Source organism: Tasmannia lanceolata, unplaced genomic scaffold, assembly GCF_043159265.1.
Source record: "Tasmannia lanceolata isolate RefF3 unplaced genomic scaffold, GAP_Taslan_0.1 ptg000003l, whole genome shotgun sequence".
NCBI classification, from domain to species: domain Eukaryota; kingdom Viridiplantae; phylum Streptophyta; class Magnoliopsida; order Canellales; family Winteraceae; genus Tasmannia; species Tasmannia lanceolata.
The window spans coordinates 7165526-7182646 of record NW_027518680.1 but is presented as its reverse complement, the minus strand read 5'-3'; the positions used below and the strand labels follow the sequence as shown (position 1 = coordinate 7182646).

The 17121-nt window shown below is 37.8% G+C and overlaps 1 long non-coding RNA gene across 1 annotated transcript; it reads left to right on the top strand.

Moving 5' to 3' along the window:
• Window positions 1–430: 430 nt before the first annotated feature.
• On the top strand, window positions 431–6904 carry LOC143849769 (uncharacterized). The gene is made up of 3 exons (XR_013235865.1): window positions 431–702; window positions 804–856; window positions 4450–6904. It is a non-coding gene; the product is annotated as an uncharacterized LOC143849769 (long non-coding RNA).
• Window positions 6905–17121: the final 10217 nt, after the last annotated feature.

The following is a 17121-nucleotide window of genomic DNA, read 5'->3' as shown; positions in this document are numbered from 1 at the left end:
CATATTGATTGTCATTGTATCTAATACATCGGAGTTTCATAATTCTATGGTGTGTTAAGAGTTGCACCGGATCATTTGTTCCTTGCTTATATAAGGAAATGCCGATAATTTACTTAAATAGCCAGTCCACTATCACCAATTCTCTCAACATTATCAAGCTGTCATTGAATGAAAAGTGTTGATCACACGACAAGAGAAGGGTGATGGATGCCACAACCTTGTTGCAATACAACAAGGCACCCCCATTATTACATCGTTACATCATGGGTCTCACCCTTGGCAATGGTGGTGGTAACTCTCTCTCTCTCTCTCTAGTTCATAGGAGTGATAATTGTGGTTGTATGAGGGTTACTTTGAGTTTATTAGGGTTTGAGTGGATATGAGAAGGCTCTCATGAGAAGGCTCTCATGTGTGTGTGTGGGGAATATCAGCGCCCATGTATTTTTGTCAATGTTTTTAGGGATAGCTCATGCTCTCTCCACTTGAAGTCTATACCTTACCCTTCAACTCGACTCGTCTTTCACAATTTGCCCCACCGATATTCCATGAAATAATTTTTATGGTCTCGAATTGACTGCCTGTCATTAGATTTTGGGTTCAACAATCTGTTTGATCTTGGAATATCAGGTACTAGTTCGTTAGACGATCTGAACTTTTCGCTTGATGGGGATGAATACCTCATTCAATACTATGGGGCTTAGAGTGAGTGTCATTTATGTTAGAGTACAGTATTTGATGTGTTCTTCCATATTACTATTGCATAACTAGATAAAGCTTTTGATGTTTTTCCCAATGAATTGCAGAACCATACCCCCTGTAGAAGGGAACAGCAAATTTCCTCTCAAGTGGTCAGATGGTAATCCACTGGACTTTTGCTTGTTTTATTAATTACAATTTGCTGTTATTTGAGGATATAAATGTTCAAGAAAGTTTTTTTTTTGAAAGAAAAATGTTCAAAAAAGTAGTGGCTCACATATTTTTGTTCATAGGATGAATGCCAGGATTTTTAAATCTATCCTCTCTGTGATATGGATAATAATTTGAAGGGTTCATAAAATATGATGCCTGTTATTATACTTTTCAGTTTTCACCACAAGGATGAGTCCCAAACTGCATTATTTCCTTGGATGAGAACAAATAAATAGAACAAATTTGATAGTTTATTTGTTTGCCAATTTCTTTTTTTTTCGAAAAATAAATGTAAATTTTAATTTGTTTGCCAATTTCTTCGTCCCTGCTGCCACTTTCCTGCCTTGTATTTCTTAATTTATCTATGTTTAAATAATCAGTCATTGAACTAAAAAAACCAGTTCCATTTGAAATGCTTGAGTTCTGGTTATTATGGATTTCCGCTTCTTCTATTATAGGAGAAATCTATTCCACAGCTTGAACCAGTAGTAGGTATCTTGCAGTTGCAGGGTATTGCTTTATTTTTCTTGGTGTGATTATACCATCACTAATGCACACAATCATGTTAGAACTCTGTAGTTCAGTGTGCTTAGACGAGAGCAGTATTAGGACAAGGTGATCTCCTGGGTAGGAGTGCGGCAGGCGACATCCTAGGAAGTCCTCATGTTGTAACCCCCTTAAAGGGGTTGACCCTGCCTTTCACTTGGATGTTAGCTTTGTGCTGCAGCGTAGCGGTTTCAATCTCAGTTGGGTGGAGGATCCAAATCACTGATCATATTGATTGTCATTGTATCTAATACATCGGAGTTTCATAATTCTATGGTGTGTTAAGAGTTGCACCGGATCATTTGTTCCTTGCTTATATAAGGAAATGCCGATAATTTACTTAAATAGCCAGTCCACTATCACCAATTCTCTCAACATTATCAAGCTGTCATTGAATGAAAAGTGTTGATCACACGACAAGAGAAGGGTGATGGATGCCACAACCTTGTTGCAATACAACAAGGCACCCCCATTATTACATCGTTACATCATGGGTCTCACCCTTGGCAATGGTGGTGGTAACTCTCTCTCTCTCTCTCTAGTTCATAGGAGTGATAATTGTGGTTGTATGAGGGTTACTTTGAGTTTATTAGGGTTTGAGTGGATATGAGAAGGCTCTCATAGTTCAACCATAATTCCTCATCCAAATGTTTTCTCTTACAACACCATGGTCTGTCATCTATTTGAACAAAATTTCATAAGCTGACAGCAGAGAGACTTCTAAGGGTATTCATTGCTACCATCAAAGGAAATTGAGGTTGCTCATTCTTGGAGAGTAAATGTTTTCATCAATTAAATACCATTTGTAGGCCAGTTAAAGAACAAGAAGGTGGTCGGTACAAATGGTAGAAAGGTATGGTGTTTCTCATTTTTGCTCTGCATGTGGCCCAAGTGCTCTCATATTTGCATCACTACTTTGCACAAGGCCCAAGCGATCCCTCAATCTTTACACACCATGTGGACCTTGCATTTGCACTAGATCACATGTTACATATTACTCCAAAGTAGTTTACTTTATTTGCATTAGCATGCATCACATGTAGTTTCAGCAGGTCAGCCAATGTTCTATACTTTTCAGCCCAAGTATCACTTGGTCTTAACAGGCCAAAATGAAACTAATTCACGTGCTTTTGAGCCTAAGAGGCATGTTTACTTTCGTCTTTTCTTCATGTGCCAAATTCAGCACTCTTGCATCTTTTCTTTTAAAAGGCCACAACAAGCCTACTGCATCTCATTAGACATTCATTTGTATCATCTTATCATGCATGCATCATAAGCTGAAAGATTACCTAACTTTTAATTGCCTGCAATGAAATGAGAGTTGTCGTTTATATGCGTGAGGATTTGACCAAAATTCCATGGGTATACCTTTTTTCAGAAGGCATGCGATGATAATGCATAATGCCCATAATTAGACAGGGAAAAAAATCCAAGATAATGAAAAAATATATAGAATATAAGTTACACAAAGGCTGAAAAACTTGTTCTTGGGAAAATTGCGTGTCAAGGTGGGTGCTCTGGGAATAGTGGAACTTAGGTCAGCATGAATATGTTCCCCGAGCTTGTCATGGGCTGAGCGTCGATACACTTGTCACAGTGAAATTTTTACCCCCATTAAGGGGGTGTGATATGAAATAAAAAAGATGCGAGGAATCTTGCGTGCAAGTTTTAAGTGAAACAAGATTTTTTTTTTTGGAAGGATAGGTTCCTTTAGGTGAGTAGGAGAGCCCTTAAATACCCCTCATTGAGGACTCCTTGCTGGTGAAAGTTCCTATATGCAAGGTGAGGTAAATCAACTGTATCGACTGGCTAGCTATGGATAGATTTAGGAATCCAGTTGGAACCGAAATCAGAGGAAAGAGAAGGGCCATATTCGGTTAGGTTGACCACTCGCGAGTGAAAGAATAGAGTTAGTACTCATCTTTTCCAGAGGTCTTTTTCTAGTTACTTATCTGTGATTGAATTTGGATTTATATATTCCTAATTCATATAGTCCAAGCACCCCTACACCTTGTGGGAAATAAATTATATCGTTCGCAGCCTTCATTCCTGCCTCTGCTTCCACATATGTCCTAATCACGTGTGGGCTGAGCTTAGAGCTCGCGAACTCATCACTACCTCATAATGGCATTGAGACCATATCATGTTGCTCAAAAGTGTCGCTTTCTTCGGAGTGTTGGTACACAGGTGGTTTCTTAGAAGTCCCACTCTATTTTTAGTGTTATCACAAAAAATAAGCACGCCACTTGCCTATTGACCGGTGTACCAAAATGGTCTTCGAGTCAACTGTCTACCATTCAATGCAAAAAACACAGTGGAAACACACAGGGGCCTTCAGATTTGATTATTTGCAGCATGGGAACTGATTACCCAAAAAATCCTTCGAGAATTGTCTTTTACCCAAAACGAACCTGCTGCATCTCATTTGTTCAATTATGAGACTTTTTTTCTCCTCCTTCTAGTAGTAGGTACAAAACCCATAATCCTAGTTCCACTAGGTAACTAACCTATGGAAAAACCCACATGGAGTTGGAAACAAAACAAAACCCAACATCTTTTTTTTTTTTGAGGTGTTATGAACCATAAGAGGTGCATAGGAAGCTTCCTCAGAACCTACGTAGCCTAGTTCCAATGCCTAGATTCTCTCATATCCTTTTTGTCTGATTTTTTAATTGGTGAATAGTTCTAGATGCATTGTGGCATTGTGTTTTGTACCCAAAACTGGTTCTGGATGCCAAATCTCAATGTGTCTAGTACTCTGATATAGGACACGTTTGTCATTTTCTGGAGTTTATCATTATCTTTAGAGATCTTGTTATCCTAATCTAATTAGTTAGAGTTTGATTAGGATTCTAATTTATTTTCTATAAATATGAACTGTACGTATGTAAAAGGGGAGATCTTTTCTATGGAATAAAACTCAGTTTCAGTTTTTCTCTTCCTTGTGGATTCAAGGATATTTTATGAAAGAACACTGTGTTCTTCTTCTATCAGGTTGAAGACGATGATCTTCTCCTCTTTCGCATGTTTCCGCTACGTTATACTCCTTCAAGATGATGAGGAGAAAGCTCCAACCCTCCGAAGGCTTTCCACTTGGAGGGGGAATGTCTCTGAATCTATATTACCGAAATATAGAAGTTGGGATTCAAATTGGTCATCAAACTGGCCATCTTTCATGTCTGTTCGCAATTCACTAGTTTTGGCATAGTGAAAACCATATTATGAACTGGTTCATGCGTACGAGTTTACAATACAACATGGCATTGAACGAACCATGTAACATAGGGGATAGGTCTGGATCACATGCAGTGCATTGATGGTGATGTGTGCATGTGAAAGATGATGGTATACACGCTCAACATGTCTCCTTTTATTGTCGAGATTTGGAAATGTTCTCGTGCTGATATAGCTCTGTAGCAAAGCTTGGCCTTTGGCACTGGTCGATGAGTTGAAGGTTTTGTATTCGTTTCTCACACTATAAGCGTGAGGACTGTTACCTCCGGTCGCTCTCGATCGATATACCAAGGAAAAATTCTTGGCAGTGATCAAGAGGGTGTATTTCAGCCCCTTTTTCTGTTACAAACTGAAAGAGGTTCACCTACTGGCACCATTGATGAATTCGTAAATCTCCCATACCAAATCTCTCTCATGAGGTTTTTAAGTGTAATGTGATGTGGCCGCAACAATTAGCATATAGATTTTTGAATTCAATTGTATTGTGTCCAAACAAGCTAAGCATACACATGTAATCCTTCACCATAAAACGAAGGAATCAATGAGGCTAGCAATAAGAAACCATACAATTGTTTGAAAAAATAAATAAAAAATAAAAAAGAGCGATTAAAGAACCATTCATGAGCACACACAGAAGACAAGAAAACCCCATCAATAGCATAACTTGAAAAACTGAACCAGCCAACCTACAAAGCAAACCACAAGCAAGGTTTTAAATTTTGGTTTCGGTCCTCACTGAAATCGAAATTTTGGCCGAAATTTCTTTTGAAATCTGATGAAATAAAAAAAAAAGTTGGTTTTTTAACACCCATTTGAAACCTTGACCACAAGTAGAAACTTAACACCCACTAATGCAAACTAGCTATCACTCTATGTACTGTTAGATAAAAGCAAGAGACCAACAAGTCACATAAAAACAAGTTATTCACACCCCTAATAAAAAACAAAGAGATCATATTAACTACATGATTTGAGGGACCTAAAAAGTTAAACTACAAGTAAAAACTTAACAGTCATGAAAATTAGTTATCACTTTATGTACTTTCAGATGGAAACAAGAGACAAACTCCACTTGCATGAAAACAGATGAAAGCAAAAGTCTAACAATCAAATTACTTGTAAAATTTAACACCCATTCATGCAAATCAACTATAAATGAAGGCAAGAGATGAATAAAAGTCACGTAAAACAGGTTATTCTTTGTCTTAGTAGAAAACAAAGAGATCATATTAACAACATGGGGTGAGTGACCAACTAGTCAAAATACAAGTAAAAATTCGATAGTCACTCATGCAAATCAGCTATCATTGTATGTACTGGCAGATGAAAGCAGGAGATCAACAACATTTACATGAAAATAGGTGAAAGCAAAAGACCAACAACAATTAAAAGACTTGAAATTTTGTACTGATGCAAATCAGCTATCCATGTATGCAGTTGTAGGTGAAAGTAACAGACCAAAAACAATCACATGACAAACAGATTACCATCAACGACACATTGATGAATTCTTAACTAAAACAGGGTATATCAATTGACAAGTTAAGCATTTTGAAAGATCAAAATAGAATTAGGATCATGAGTTCTTTTGCAGTTAAGAAAAAGACGAGTGTGACAGGTTTTCAGGTTGCGGACAATAGTAAGGTAGTTTCTATGATCGGATATGATCGATCAAGTTCCATCTATCAAGTTAAGTAAATGAATTGACTCAGAGCAACGACACATGCATTGGCTCTGTTGATCTAGTCAAAAGGAGATAATTCGATGATGCGTGTAGTTGGTGCTTCTTATGGTTCATTTATGTGTGTGATGACAACAGACATGTGCAGACAAAGACAGAAAATCTTCAATGTAGCTCTAAAACAAGCCAAGGTAGAGATTGTTGGGTTATGTCTTGTATCCCATGGTTTGATGTGTTTTACATTGCACTGACGCCATTGTATTTGTGTGAAGCTCGAGTCAACAGATGAAGGAATAGCTTCTCTGATGACTCAGGCAGAGGTTGTTTGACTCGAGGTGTATTTTCTGAAGAAGTCTTTTCTTACCTGTATTTTAAAAGTTTAAAACTCTTTTCGAAAATGGTTGAAACACAATATGATAAGAAAATCACTGTCATTTGTTCAGCGCCTTATTAATAGTGTTAAGAAGAAGATTCAGGAAAGGATTTTGGGCTAATTTCTATTGTTTCTTGCTCATAGGAGATTTCTCATTGACTTTCTCTTGGATGGCAGTTTGAGTTGTTACAATTTTGTATGTTTTCCTTCTGACTTGAGGCCTGTAAAACATAGTTAAATTAATAATAATAAGGAGAATGATTCCATTTTTATTTTATTTTTAAATGTTAGACTGGTAACATTTTTGGCATTCTGCTCAGTTTAGTGAAAAGTCAACCAAATATAACTAGCAGCTAATTGGCCCTTGATATGGGTACCAAGTTCCAGAACTATGAAACTGAACGTAAGTATACAATTACACTGAAGCCCTACTCAGATCATATCAAGAGATCAGGAAAGATGAAACTTCTTTATTGCATTGTTATAGTAATGACTACAACATTTAAGGAGCTTGCTCATGAGAATTTACAATAGCTTGCTCCGCATGACCCAGATTGAAACTAGAGGGTTAAGAAGAAGAGTCAGGAAAGGATTGTGGGATAATCTTTGTTAAGTATAAAAGATTAAATAACACCATCTCCAACAGCTTAAGCTTTTGTAGTAATTGGTTGTTTTGACAATCTTTATTGTTTCTTGTTCATTGATTTCTCATTGGCTTACTCTTGGTTGGAGGACTTTGGTATGTTTATTGCATCTTTAAGATGAATTGCACAATTTAAATCATATTTTGACCTTGGTTTCTCAACAGAGATATTTATTAGGTTTGCAACCTAAACCCATTCCTGGTTAAACTAGGAAACCTGAACGCTGCATTTGGATTCTCTGAATTGACATCATATTGTGATTCTCCTTCACATGGAATAAGGAAAAAAATAAAAATAAAATTTAATTCAAAAAAATCTAATAAAAATTCAATTCAATTCCGACCAGGGTGGAATCAGAATATACCACCTGTTGGGGTGGGAAACAGATTCCGGCATTTCCCCCTCCACCCCGGTGTCAATTTCACATTTTCACCCCCCTGATTCTGTTCTTTTTTTAACCAAACACCAGCATTGAGAGGAATCGGAACCAGATGCCGATTCCAGCAATCCAATTGCAGCGGCCTTGTTTGGATTGGATTGCAGGAATTTTTGGAATAGTTATGGAAGGAAAAATATTTCTAAACTTCCTACTTTTTTAACACAAAAAAAAAGAAGATTACTTGAACCAACCCTATTCAATTTTTACTGAGGGACCTTTGATTTAAGATAGGAAAATGATATGGAGACCGAGAGTACCACCGATGAAGAGACCAACAAATGAGAATGTGCCATGTGTGCAAAATTACTTTTTGGTTGATTTTCCTAAAACTAAGGGATGCCCACATCACTTGTGATTTTTTGCAAGGACCCATTTGTTCGGTCTTCTGCGTCTTGGTACTCTCGGTCTATATAGCATTACTCTTTAAGATAAGAGGAATTCTAGACTGAAGGGAGCCCTTGTAAAAAAGAGGTGAAAGGGCTCTCCCATTTCACCATTATGCATTTATAACTGCCAAAGAGTCAAACTTTGCAGCCAATGGGAGAGCCCTTTCACCTCTTTTTTGCAAGGGCTCCCTTCAGTTTAGACTTCCTCTTAAGATAATATCCTTCTAAATTAACCATAATCATGTTAGTTCCTTTGAAATCCTGAAAAGAAAATAAAATTCCCTAGAAATTTTTTTCTGTCGTAAATGTTTTTCTTGCAATCTTAGTAGGGCCTAGACTAACTGGAAGACTAAGGGCCTGCTTGTTTAAGATTATGACGACCGATTGCGGAGTACCCAACCGATTGTTGGACTCAAATTTAGTGCAATTTTCGGTCCAAAAATTGGTTGGGGACTCCACAATCGGTTGTCAACTTGTCATAATCTAAAACAAACAGGGCCTAAAATGGAAAGATTGTGACTTTCTGAAGGGAATTGAGAGCGTCCATCGCAAAAAAGCATTTCACGGATGCTATGTAGCAAGTTAGAGCAGCCACATCATGAATGAATACAAAATCTGCTGAAAAGTCAGCCACATCTATTCTAGCTTCACCATTATTTAGATTTTACCCGGTTTCAAAGTTTTCCATATCCTCATTCGCTGGCTTGGAATGACTGCAATTCCCAAATGACAGTGAATACGAATGTTAGAAAGAATAAAGCTCGAAACGTTCATAAAAAAAAAATGCTTGTCAAGCTCTAATCACTCAGAAGTTCAGATTGAGAATTATAGCATTCCCTAGCTGCTACTACCCTATCTGTCAAAGCTAGAAAGAATAAAAGAATCAATTTCAATTCAATGCCTATAAATACTTAAGAAGACTTTTATTTACGAAGTTACGGTTTCACTTGGTTTGGACCATTTCCAATCGATCTCCGGTTTGAATTTTGATAAGATTGGCTAAGATAAGATACCTAGAGAGGTCCTAGGTTACCTAAGCAGGCCCAACCATGGATGCTGCTCGGCACACTCATTGAACAATCTTAGCCATCCTATCAATAGCCTAGAAATTGACAATTAAAACTTGGTTTGCATGCTCTTCTTCAAATAATTTATTTAAGTGCTCCCCTTTGAACGGTTAGGATTGTTCGATCAAAGCGTCCCATTGTCATTTTCACGATTGACACACCGTATGACCGTTCAGAACAATCGTGCATCCACATTGTGTAGTGGCTCCGATGGATCAAAGGATCCGAACGTTAATGAATAGGATTCGGATCCAAATGTTATTCATTGAATCCACAATACTAAGGTCCAAAATTATTGCGGATCCGGACTCAGACGTAACCACAAAATTCCATGGAGCGTCCTAGATCTGAATGGAGGACGCCAATGTACTAGAAATACTCTTCATACTTTTGTTCATTTATATTTATTAATGAGGAATGTTTTTTTAACATTAAAAAATTCTACTCAAAACAATAAACCAAATTTATTTTTTAACTTTTCACTTTGATGATGAGTCTTGTGTCTATCTCTCAAGTTTCTTCCATCCTTACTCTATTAACCCTAAGCTCTAACTGTATAGGACGTAAGTAGGACCTAGGACAATCTGATAGATGGTCTGTGTATAGGACCCTGGTAGAACTAGCCCTTAAAAGCTACCCGTCAAGGGGAGGGTGCCCAAGTCCTTGTAAGCCCATCTACATCCATTCAATTTTTCGATGTTGCTTTTGCGTGGAACCCCCAACAATCCTCTCCTCCATGCCGAAGCACCGTGGAGAATCTCGCCCCTCCACGCAGGAGCAAAGTGGGAACTATGAGATCTTCCCTGATGGATTTTTCCGTCCTCAGAGGCACACCGGGGTTACTAAGATCTTCCTTCAGTGATTTTTCCGTCCTCGGTGGCACACCGGGGTTACCACGCCCCGGTTCTGATACCACTTGTTGGGATCCGAGTAGAACTCCCTTTAAAAGCTAGCTGTTAAGGGGAGGGTGCCAAGTCCTTATAAGCCCATCCACATCCATTCACTTTTCCGATGTCTCCAAAAGCCTATGTCGTTGGAGTTGGAGTTATTTGATCCTTTATACTTCAAAACCACCCCTCACATGTGGCCCATTTTTCTCTCTTTCTATTTTTTTGGGTTGGCCTTACACGTGGACTTTTTAATATCAAGGAGTCCTGAGTTTTGAACCGAGAACCAGCTGCTATGATACCATGTGAAACAACCAATTACTCCAAAATCTTGAGGTGTTGCTATTTAATCATTTATACTTCAAGAGTCTGATTAGAATAGATTGTGTCCCAGACTCAAGAAGTAGGATCCAAAAAGCACACCAAGAAGGATCCGACCTATACGGAATTTGAAATAGGTGGAATAGATCCGAAGTGGATCCATTGACACCCCCATTGTTATGTCAAATGGGCCACATTACTCTGACGTATTCTTTTCTGTTAATTAACTTATGATGGTTAATTATATGTGATGGCCTATTTAGAGGCTACCGGACACTCAAAGATTTAAATTAGTGATACGTTGGTATAATGACAACCTTAATATACCAGCCCGACCGTTAAGTCGAGCATGATCACATAAGTCTCATGCACTAACGGTTAGGATGGAATGATCTAAACATTGAATTCATGGATTCACTCTCATGGTACTAATAGAAATTTTATTCTTCGTAAGATTTAAATTGAAATGATATGATTATGGTTAATTTAACGGGATATCATCATAAATTGAAGGTCCCTATGAGTGTAAAAATGTAGAGGGTTGGTTCTCATCATCTTATTCTGTGCGTAAAAAGGTAGCAAATCTTCCTTTCCAAACTGTTCAAGAAAATTCCTGCAATCCAAACATGGCCTAAGTTATACTCTCAGTGGTTCATTTTTAGGTACCATGCTCAACTATTTTGCATAAAAAATTAAGAAAGAGCAAAATAAGGATCAACACACGTGATTGGGTGGATGAATGCACACGTGTTGGAAGCCACTTAGCTAATAAGCTAAGCCTAGCCAAGCCGAATCGAGTGTAGACTCTAGACAAGTCCAAAAGCCAAAGGGTTGGCATCATAACAAAAGGCGAATAAGTGGGTGTCATGAATGAATAGCAACATGAATTTCAACAACCACAAACGAATCCCCATCAGATGCGGTTGAAAGTGGAAACAGAAACCCACAGAAAGAGGTCTCCAAAGAGATGGAATTTTGCTATTTTTAGAAAGTCTGAAAGGGGCCATGGCTCCATCCCTCATTGGATTGAGCAGCCTTTGGAGTTATGAAGACCCATGTCTTCTCCTTCCTATGAACATATCTCTCACTCATGAACACCCTTTCCAATTACAAGCTTAGGGGTTTCTATTTTTAGTAAAAAATCCTCAACACCCCTAATAATTTAAGGCCCCTCAGATTCCCTACGCAACCTCATTTCCATTCTCAGCTACAGGACCCTTGAATTAGTGGAGTTGGCTTTTATCCATTTAATGCATCCAACCTCCTTTCCCACTGCTTTGCTTTGGAATAACAGAACTTTCCTTTTACAGTAAATAAATAAAAAAAATCTCCCTATCACTAATCTACTGTAATTGCTATGTCGTGATAAATTAAAATTACTCCTTTATAACTGTTTTTTCTTTTAAGGTAATAAGGTAGAGATGGTTAGGCACAACCCTAACCTTTTCAAATTCCAAACTTAATGATAATGAGAACATCATAATTAAAATGGAAAATTTTAAATTTAGAAGCTACATAACCGATAGTGATCGAACGGTGGTGATGAATGGGGCCCACCATGGGTTGCTTGCTTGGGTGGGCCCCACCCATTGGCATTGATCTATCTCAATCGGAAAATCATGATTGAGATCTAGAGTGATCATTTCTGGACGTGGGATAGTTGATAATTGCTCCTCTGAGGTGGAGATTCAGCAATGACATCAGAGTTTGAAAAGAGGAACCACATCATCCTTAGCTAGTGTTTGTTTGTCAAAGGCAGTTTCAGGATATCGTCTGGTTAGGTTACTTAGTATTCATATTTCTACTATGCTGATAGCCTTCTGCCAAACACATGCCCCTCTCTCTCTCTCTCTCACTAAATGTCTTTGATGGATCCGTATGAAGTATGAAACCACATATATTTTGATTCAGATGCTGGTCTGGTATATTGTTTTTCTATACCTTTTTTTTTGAAATGGCAAATAATATTGAATATAAGAGGGGGCCTCGAGAAGGGAAAACCCAAGAATACAGAAATAAAAAAGAATCAGAAAAAAAAACACAACGCAAAGGACATCTCAAGGAGAAAGATGATCAAACCATCTCAAAAAATCTCTCCCCACCCCTCTCCTGGCCAACAAATCCACCTTCTCATTTGCGGATTTGTTGGCTAGGAGAGGGGTGGGGAGCGATTGTTTTTCTATGCCTAACAATGCACGTTATCTAAGTCATTCATTTTGGGTCCAACCATTTACTTTCCAAAGCAAAAAAACTCACAAAACAATCCAAACCGTCCATTCAGAGGACCATAATGAGGACCTACTGTTCTTGTTTTTTTTTTTTTTTTAAATTATTGACCCTCCATTTGCAAGCCGCAATTATGCAGTCGATGAGTGGGATTATAGGTTGTGCTGTCTCCATGGTGGGGCCACCTTTTGAAGGGTTTGGATCGGGCTGATATCACATGTAATGAACAATGTAGCATCTTACATTGAATTTGGTGTCATTCAACTTAAAAATGGTCTTTGATAGTGGAAGTCTATTATGACCACTGGTAAATCATGTTACATTTAGTAGCGGTTTTTTTGTGACCGCCTGTAGAAACCAACTTGCTTGAGTGGTAGATACAACCCCCGATCTCTTTACTCTTCCCTCTTCTCTTTTTACAACCCTTGATTTGTGGAGTATAGAGTGAATTCCTTATTAGTACTGTAAAATTACACCAAGAAAGATCCGTATGCTAACAATCTTGTTTCCATCTCCGGTGTTTCATTTTAAAAAGTGTGGTGAACGGATTTGGTGACCTAATTCAGGCTATGGTAACATTACCATTTAAAAAGTAAACTAATAACAATAAAGAATAATATATAGTTAGTGATGTTAATATAATAAGAAATTGGATTTTAAAAACTTCCTACTTCGAATAAAGAACCAAAAAAACAACTTATAAAATGAGTAAAGTTTCGAGGCAATATTAATTTAAAACATGGGAGGCTATCTTATCACTCTTATTATTATTATTTTTTTTATCAGTTTTTACACAAAAATCCGATAAAATAGATCAAATCCGAATTATAATTTAGAAATATACTAACATTCTTCGCCCATGCTATACATGGTCTAAAATAAAGGCCCCATCCCATCAAAACATAAGGTGTAAAATGGTAGGGTCCACCTTAAGGCATGGGCTTGGCCGCTTGGGTGGAGATTGTAGGACCCACCTCCATCAAAACATGAGGTAAAATGGTGAGCCCCACCTGCTGCATGGATTTGGGGGGTTTTTTTCATGCATTTTTTTTTTTCGAATGGCATCCTAAACTGGATTAAGGTTTTTGCTGCATCATTAACTTAATTGATTAGGGTTTTTTGATGCATCTTATGTCATTTTCGGGTAGGAAAGGATGATTACGATTGAGAGGAGTAGGTGGTAGTCATGGCAACCCTAGACAATTAATTAAGAGACCTTTACATCTTATTTAGTTTAAACAACTTTGATTTGTAGAGGTGATTGGATATACCTAATCCTGTTAATTTTCCCTCTCTCTCTCTCTCAGCGACAATGACAACAATTGAAACAACATATTCATATGTGAGATACTGGGTTGTTTTGGCCAAAGAGGAAGTTGGAGAGAACAAAAAAATAATAATTGGAAAGAACAAAAAATAATAAGAAAATAAAACCTCTCAATTTGAAGCTTGTTTGTAGGCCAAGAACAATCAATAGAAGGTTAATTGTCTTTCCTTTTCTTTAAACAAAACTACCACTAAAACGTCAATGATAGTGATAGTAGAATTTTAAAAGGAGTTGTTCTTATTTTTTTTGTTCTTCCTGTTTTTCGTATTATCAGATATTGTCAAAGGAAAAGAAACAAAATTGGACAGGAGAGCAAGCAAAATGCAAATTGGTCTTTTTACTGCATTTGTTTTTTGCAAATGTTCACACAATGTAATCAAACCAATTTTTTTTTTTTTCAATAGTTTGAAGAGGAATGATCTTGTGCGTTAGCTATACACTGTAACTCAGTGTATAACCTCTATACTGTGAATCTTTACCCGTGATCACTTGATCATGACCATCAAATGATGACCCCTCACCAAAAAAAGATGACCAAATGATCTCAAGCGTTCGATCACTCCTCTCATTTTGTGTATCATGCCCCTGACCTTGGTTGACAATGAAATGCAAGCAGTTGACCTGCTGACAGTTGGAAGATCCCATCAGTCTGATAGGTTGGTATGGCCATTGACCTAGTAGATGATAATGTGCATGATTGGATAGTATTAGTAGGGTTTCTTTGTAGTTTATACATCTTGTCCCAGTGTATATTATATATATTTATAAGATCATTTATCTTTTATATTTGTATTCCATTTTGATCCCCATTTTTTTAACGATATTTCCAAATAAAGCAACTCTATCAGCAAACACATTATAACCATGTGTATTTTCTTTAAAATCCCTTGGATCCCATTGTCGGGTTGCACCACCGATTGACCTAGATATTTTGAGAAGGGTTCGAGTGTCAGCATGCCTGTCGGGACCCAAAAGATGGTGAACTATGCTTGAGAGGGGCAAAGCCAGAGGAAACTTTGGTGGAGGCCTGCAGCGATACTGACGTGCAAATCTTTCATCTGACTTGGGTATAGGGGCGAAAGACTAATCGAACCATCTAGTAGCTGGTTCCCTCCGAAGTTTCCTTCAGAATAGCTAGAGCTCGTGGGTGAGTTCTATCTTTTTAGAATAATAGGTTAAATTGTTGACTAATATTAATTTAATCATTTTTTTCTACCTTCCCAGTTGGATGATTAGGATTGTCCGATTAGAGAGGATTTGGGCACTTGGTAATAGATAGATGGTTGAAAGAATAAAAGTCCATTGATCGGACGGTTATGAGCTTCTGATCTTTGTCAACTCTTTTGCACCGTCCATCTGTTGCGTAGTGATGTTTGATGAACCAAAATTGGATTAAACGACCTGAGAAAACAACTGCTGCAAAGATAGCAAAAGTCTAAAACTTGAAAACCGAATTTTCTTTTTCCAAGGAAGTCCGTTTATTTGAGAGTTGTTAGAAAACGCCGATTAAAAAAATCGCAGAAAATAAGGGGGGATGGTCTGGTGGGGCCCACTCTCAGATGTTTGACGAGTCTGAGGTTTTAGACTTGTAGCCGTCCATGTCTAAAATAACTCGGCTGTGGGGACCACTCTAACGCCCCCTTATTTTGAAGAGAGAGAGAGAGAGAGAAGAGGGCTTACCGGACACGTGTCAGTTGCTGTGGGCATCTTCACGTCATGCCAACTCCAGCTGCCGGTGCTGCAAAATACCCGACTTGCACCGGGAAATTGTGGAAAGTGAAATGACCGAAGTGCCCCGATCAGTTTATAGATGAATAATACCAGACCTAATGCTAACTGGATTATGGATATTCACACTAGCTAGATCGTGTTGGTACCATCCACCCTCTCTGTTGAATCATTAAAATGTTTTACATTGTTTTGTTTCGATTCCCATTGAGTTTTATGAGATGAGGAATGAGTGGAGGATTATGGAGTGTTCTTTCATTCTCTATCCCGGAATGGAGAGAAATCAGCATAATAGAATTGCTATTCTCTCCAAAATTTCAATTTTTTCAGAACACCATTACCAGACTCCTGAGAAGGTTTAAAGAACACACCCTTATCATCAATTTTGGTGATGATATATAAGAGGGAAGTGGTTGGGAAGCATAATTGAGCTAGACCCAGCCCTTATTTTCTGGGCTCTATTTATAGATTGAGCCAAAATCAAGTTCTACAATTGATTGATAAGAAATGTTTAAACAGTAGGTTATGATCCCTGTTATGAGTTATGAGTAGATGATTGCTTCTTTGTTTTCTTACCATCCATTTAACAGCTACAGAGAGGAAGGTTATGATCGAGTCCAACAGTGAGTGGATTTTGATGCATGACTATCCATCTCAAAGCCTGACTGATAAATACTTTGGATGATTTAACAAGTGGGCCCTATTTGTACTTTTCCCCACTCATATGCCTCATATTTTCCTTGGAAAAATAACACACATAACACATATCCAGCATATAAGACCCCCAGTCATAAAGGAAGGCTAGCTAGTGAAGTGGCACTACCATGTTTTGATACTTGCACTGACCCAACTTTCGTTTTATTATTTAAACTACCGTCAACGGTTATTATAGTTCCTCAGAGTCTCTCCAAATTTTCGACGTGCGATACATGTTCCTACTACTTCTCCAAGAAAAAAGCCCTTCGATTGATGAATAAAGAAATGATTGATAAATTCAAGTTCAAGATATTTACGTAGTTACACACTGAAGTGTCCATGGACAGTTCCAACCAGATTTTAGAAGCTAATTAAAGAGGAAAAGACAAGTTCATTGTAGTGCCAATATCAGTAGCTTAAAGGAACTGTCTAATGTATTGCAGCATTATTGCTTCTCTGGACAACTACCCAGCCAATTAGGAGAAGTCTAAAACAAAAATAGGAGTGCCACTATGGAAACAAGGGAATATGAGTGTATCATTTCCCTAATGCCACGAGTTTAAAGTCACGCGTGAGCACCTACACTAGTGGCTTCGGACGTAACGTTGTCTGTGAGTATGTGCACCATGTATGGATTACATGTATGAGCATACATAT